Raw genomic sequence first — 5896 nt, 5'->3', positions numbered from 1 at the left:
TTTATGGCCTAAGATATATGATCTGTCCTGGAGAATGTTCCATGTGCACTGGAGAAGAAATGTGTATTCTACTGTTGTTGCATGCAGTGTTCTATAGATATCTGTTAGGTCTCATTGATATAAATTACTTTTAAAATTAAAAACTTGTTTCTTTTTTGCAGCAACATGTTTACTAATATAGAGGTAATTTAGGGACTTCCCTGGTGGTCCAGTGGGTAAGACTCCATGCTCCCAATGCAGGGGGCCAGGGTTTGATCCCTGGTTGGGGAACTAGATCCCACATGCATGCTACAACTAAGAAGTCAACATGCTGCAACTGAAAGAACCTGCATGCTGCAACTAAGACCCGGCACAGCCAAAATAAATAAAAATAAACAATAAATAAATAAATATTTTTAAAAATAGAGGTAATTTAATTTATTTAACCAATCTCCTATTGTATATTCAGAGTATTTTCCATTTTTCCAAAACATAAAGCGAAGTGAATATATTTTGTATTTGAATATTTCTGTACAGACCTGATTATTTAGGATACATTCCTAAAAGTGGCATACTTTGGTTAGAATGTCTAAGCTTTTAAGGCTTTTGATATGTCTCATTATGTTGCCTTCCAGGAAGGTTTTGTCAATTTTCATTCCAATCATTAGTGTCAGAAAGTTCAAGTTTCTCTGCACACCCACAAACACTGGGTATTACTGCCTATTTGGATCTTCTGCTACAAGCACTCAAGCCACTGTGGACAGTTATTGTTGCTGCCCAGCAACCACTCCTTTTTCTTCTGCTAACCATCCTCTAATTTTCTTTTGGAACCACACCTCACAAACTCTCAGTTTCAGTTTGAGGGCCCCAACGAGAATCAACCCCTGGACTTTTCCTGGAATATTGAAAAAGAGTTCTTTTTTCCCCTCAAGTTTCCTAAACAGGTGGGATGTAAGCCTGAAGCTTCTGGAGACCACATGGAGAGGTCCTGCCTGAGAATGAAGCCTACACAAAAGGAAACGGCTGAGAGATGAAGAAACGAGTGACAGGATCTTGGGGAACATTACTTGAGAATTCTCCTGGCTCTAGCTGTATCTGAAGCAAGTCAACCTTCTTAAACTCCTTGGTTATGTAAGCTAATATGTTATATCAATCATTATTACCAGTAGCAAGTATTTTGCTTAAACTAGTTTGATTCTGTTTGATTCCCCCTAAAAGAGTCCCTACTCTCCTCCCTCCAGGCACTTGGTAGGACTGCTCTGCCCATCCCCTCTGATGTTAGATATAACTGTGTGGATTGCTTTGGCTGATGAAATGTTGTCAGAAGAGACCTGTATCACTTCTAGGTAGAAGTTTTAAGAGCCTGTGCCTGGTTTGCCACATCCTCTCGCCTCTGCCTTAGTGAACTTGGAAGCCTGGGTCTAGATGGATCCCCTATTAGCTTGGCCTTTGAATGACCATTATGAACAGAGACCCCTGCTGACCTACCCAGAGTGTATAGCATAAGTGAGAAAGATGCTTTCTTTGTGTTAAGCCACCGAGATGTAGTTGTTCATTATTATAGACAGAACCTAACCTCTTCTTTCTGAAACAATCCCCCTGGGATAAAAATGAAGGATGGTTTTCATCAGCTCAGCTGTATCTGCAGAGCCAACAGCTAACCAGCAGGAAGGGCACATCCTAAAGCAGTCAGCTCCTTCCACATTTCGTCTCTGTCCCCCAGGCCTCTAACATCTGACAAGCAATTCCATAGCAAATTGACTGTATTGGTTTTTCCTAAGGTTTGTTATCCTCCCAGAGGGAGGATGATTTTGTTTGGCAGATGGTTAAAGTCAGTCTGGCTGGTATCTGGCCAGCGAATCCTGCCTACAGCATTGGGTACACGTCCAGTTAGGGCAAAAAAGGAGGGGCATCCTGGTCAGATCCTTCTGCCCTGCCTGTGCCACTTAGGGCCACCATGAGAATGATATCATCAAGGAGGGCTGGAGCTTTTGTCATTCTAAATACCTTCAGCATCTGGTTTAGGGGTGGCCACGTAATATGTCCCTGGAGAGGATGGAGGCAGGATGGCAGAGTAAGGACGAGCCTGGGTTCTGTGGTCAGACAGGCCTGAATTTAAATCCACGCTCCACCTCTTCCTGGCTCTGGACTTTGGGCAAGGTCTGCTTCTCTGAGCCTCAGTTTCCTCAACTGAGAAATGCAGGTTCCATAGTGCTCACTTCATTGGGCTGGCTGTTTTAGACTGTGGACATAAAGTGTATAGTCCAGGGCCCGGTCCTTGAGGATGCTCAGTAAGTGGTGACTGTGGATTCTAGTCTGGACAAGTCCCGTCTTTTCTTCTGTGGACATCAGCTGAGACAATGATTCATGAGAGAGAGCCCTTGTAGCTCTAATACCTTTCATGTCTTCCCTGTGGTTTCAAAACTAAGAAAATGTAGATTTTCTAAGTAAGGGTCACTGAGGATAATTTATTAAAAAATCAGATTCTTAAAAAAATTAATATCCATGTAATTCATGTTTTCTCTATAGAACAAATAGGAAAATGTAGCTCTGCTACCAACTGGCTGTTGGGCCTTAGGCAGGCTCCTGTCTCTCTGGCCTCAATTTCCCCATCTGTATAATGGGATTGGACTAGATGCTATTTGGGTCCCTATTTGCTTTGACTGGTTATGATTTACTTATAGTAATATACAGGGGCCTTTGCCTTCTCTTCCCAACCCCCATCTATTCTTATTTTCTTTCTTTTTGTTTAAGTCTTTATTGAATTTGTTACAATATTGCTTCTGTTTTATGTTTCGGTTTATTGGCGGGGAGACATGTGGGATCTTAGCTCCTTGACCAGGGATCGAACCCACACCCCCTGCATTGGAAGTTGAAGTCTTAACCACTGGGCTGCCAAGGAAGTCCCTATTCTTATTTTCAACCATAGCTCTTAGGTTTTGGTATTTACCTCCATGTTTTTAATCATATACAATTTATTGATATATCTTAAACTTTTTTCTTAAACTTTTTATTTTGAAGTAATTTTAAATTTACTGAAAAGTTGCAAAGACAGCATAGAGAGCTCCTGAATGTTCTCACCTAGCTCCATCTCATGTTGACATCTTACATGATCATGGTACATTTGTCAAAACTAAAATTAAAATTAATGTTGGTACATTACTATTAACTGAATTACAAACTTTATTTGGAGGTCACCGTGTTTTCCACGAATGTTGCAGGATCCAGTCCAGGGTTCCACATTGCCCTGTGTCATTATGTCATCTTAGTCTCCTCTAGTCTGTGATAGTTTCTCAGGCTTTCTTTTCATTTATCAATATTAAGCATTTTCTCCAGAGGAGTATAAGAGATGAGTATTTTTGTCAATTACACACTCCATTTTCCCTTTCCCATTTTTTATCTTGCTTTTTGGTATAATCCATATTCATTGCTTTTGTTATTTTTATGTAAATATTGTTACCTGTTGATTTGACTAATGTGTTATAATTACACTTCCTCTTATACATAATTTTTTTGTTTGTCTTGGAGTTACTTTGTTTTCTTTGAAATTGACTAAATTTTCCCACACTCTCCAATAGTTCAGTAAAGGGCTTTCAATTCAATTTTATACATGGTGGATCATGTCAAATAATTTATCAGTTTCATTTTTTTCTTGGAACCCCCCCTTCTCTCCTCAGACCCACTCTAGTCTAGATAGGGCTGCACAGCTCTTGTCCATCAACTCTTCTCTGTCATCATCCTGGGGATTCCCTTCTTGTCTCTTCTTTGTTATAGTCCCTGTTTTCTGTATTCTTAGATTTTCTATTTCTTGGTTTATAGTCTCCTGTTGTTGAGCATGTCCCCCTAGTGATTTCAGAGAAAGGGTTTATGGGAAGTAACTTTTTGGGACCTTGTATGCTTTAAATTGCCCTTTATCTATCCTCACACTTGATTTATCAGTATAGACTTCTAGGCATTTCCCATCATTGAGAAATTTGGGACCATTCTTGTTCTTGATCCTTTTTTTTTTTTCCTACTCTCTCTCTCTCTAGAAAATTTTAGAATCCTCTCTATCCCTGGGTTCTGAAATGTCAGGTCCAGTCTATATAATTCAGATGGCTGACTCCACCCTGGATCTAGAGTTTGACATGTGACCCAGCAGGTCCAATTAGTATGTTCTATTAATTTCAGGATGGGCACATAACCTGACCATGTAATGAGACTCAGTTCTCAGACTTTGGTTGAACTGGTGGGGACACTATCTCTCTCTCCCTGATTTGTACCTGGAAGGGTGCAAGCCCATAGCTACTTAGGATCTCCATGAAAAGAAGGCCTTCCTGAGAGAGAAGCTATATTAGTTAACTATTTCATTTTATTTTTATTTTTTGGCTGCGCTGGGTCTTCGTTGCTGCAAGCGGGCTTTTCTAGTTGTGGCGAGTGGGGGCTACTCTTTCTCGCAGTGCACGGGCTTCTAATTGTGGTGGCCTCTCTTGTTGCGGAGCACAGGCTCTAGGCACGTGGGCTTCAGTAGTTGCAGCACACGGGCTCAGTAGTTGCGGTTCACAGGCTCTAGAGCACAGGCTCAGTAGTTGTGGCACACGGGCTTAGTTGCTCCGTGGCATGTGGGATCTTCCTGGACCAGGACTCGAACCCGTGTCCCCTGCATTGGCAGGCGGATTCTTAACCACTGTGCCACCAGGGAAGTCCAGTCATCTATTTCTATGTAACATATTACCCCAAAACTTAGTGGCTTAAAGCAACAAACATCTATCATCCAGGTGCCGTTTAGCTGGGTGCTTCTTCCTTAGGTCTCTCAGAAGGCTGCAGCCAGTGTGTTGTCTGGGGCTGAAGGCTCAGCAGGGCAGAATCTGCATCTATGCTCAACAGTGCGGTTGTTGGCAGGATTCGGTTTCTTGTTGTACTGAGGACCACAGTTCCTCACTGGCTGTTGGCCAGGGGCCTCTTTCAGTTCCTGGCCATGTAGGCTTCTCCTTCTTTCATTGGAATGAGCAAGTAGAATGAGCAAGAGAGAATAAGCAAAACAGAAGCCAGAATCTTTTTGTAATCTACTCTCAGAAATGACATCCCATCGCTTTGCCATATTCTAGTCATTACAAGTACGTCATGAGGTCAAAATTTTACAGTAAAGACCCCACATAAATCCACAAGAGCACCACAGCTTTCAAACTTGTGTCTGGAGAAGCATGTTGGAGTCAAGTGACTATTGACAAATTGTTCCCAATAGTGGTGACTATAGTCTTCACTACAGGTGAATTAGCTACCTACGGCCCCTCATTCAGAAAGCTCATCCCTCCTTACAAAAAAGGACACATGCAGAACTCTTAAATAGATGGCTCAGTGTCCTCAGGACCTCACCTGTTCCCAGACTTCAGCGTGCATTAGAATCAAGTGGGACTTGGTGAAGCATTCACTGTCCCAGGCCTACCCCTCAGCTTCTGATTCAGTGGTCTAGGGTGGAATCAAGGAGTGTGCATATTTATAAGGCTCCCAGATGATGCTTATGTAGGTGGTCCATGGACCTCACTGAGAAACCACACACCAGGCCACCTGTCTACAAGATTTTAAAGAGAAAGCACCGAGCACATTGCCTGGCACATGGTTTGTGCCCGGGAAATAGCCCACGAGAGGCCTTGTAACTGGTCCCAGACCCGCACAAGACCTCTGATTCCCATTCAGTCCTGTGCATTCTTAAGAGTGAGATCAAGACCTCCCTCGCCCATCCCCCAGCCTGCCCACGGGAAAAGAATAAATAACAACAGCAGCGTTTTCATTTTATAAGCACTTGGTTTTATCGCACAGAAGCAATTGAAAGTGGACTCCAGTGGAAAAGTGCGCCCTGGCATGGTTCAGTGGCCAGCGCCCAGCCCCACCTGCTCCAGCTCTTCCAGGACAGAGAGCTTTGGGCAAGGGCTCGACC

This window comes from Neophocaena asiaeorientalis, unplaced genomic scaffold (assembly GCF_003031525.2).
Source record: "Neophocaena asiaeorientalis asiaeorientalis breed wild unplaced genomic scaffold, Neophocaena_asiaeorientalis_V1.1 scaffold828, whole genome shotgun sequence".
In the NCBI taxonomy this organism is placed as follows: domain Eukaryota; kingdom Metazoa; phylum Chordata; class Mammalia; order Artiodactyla; family Phocoenidae; genus Neophocaena; species Neophocaena asiaeorientalis.
Note: the sequence above shows the minus strand (reverse complement) of the source record.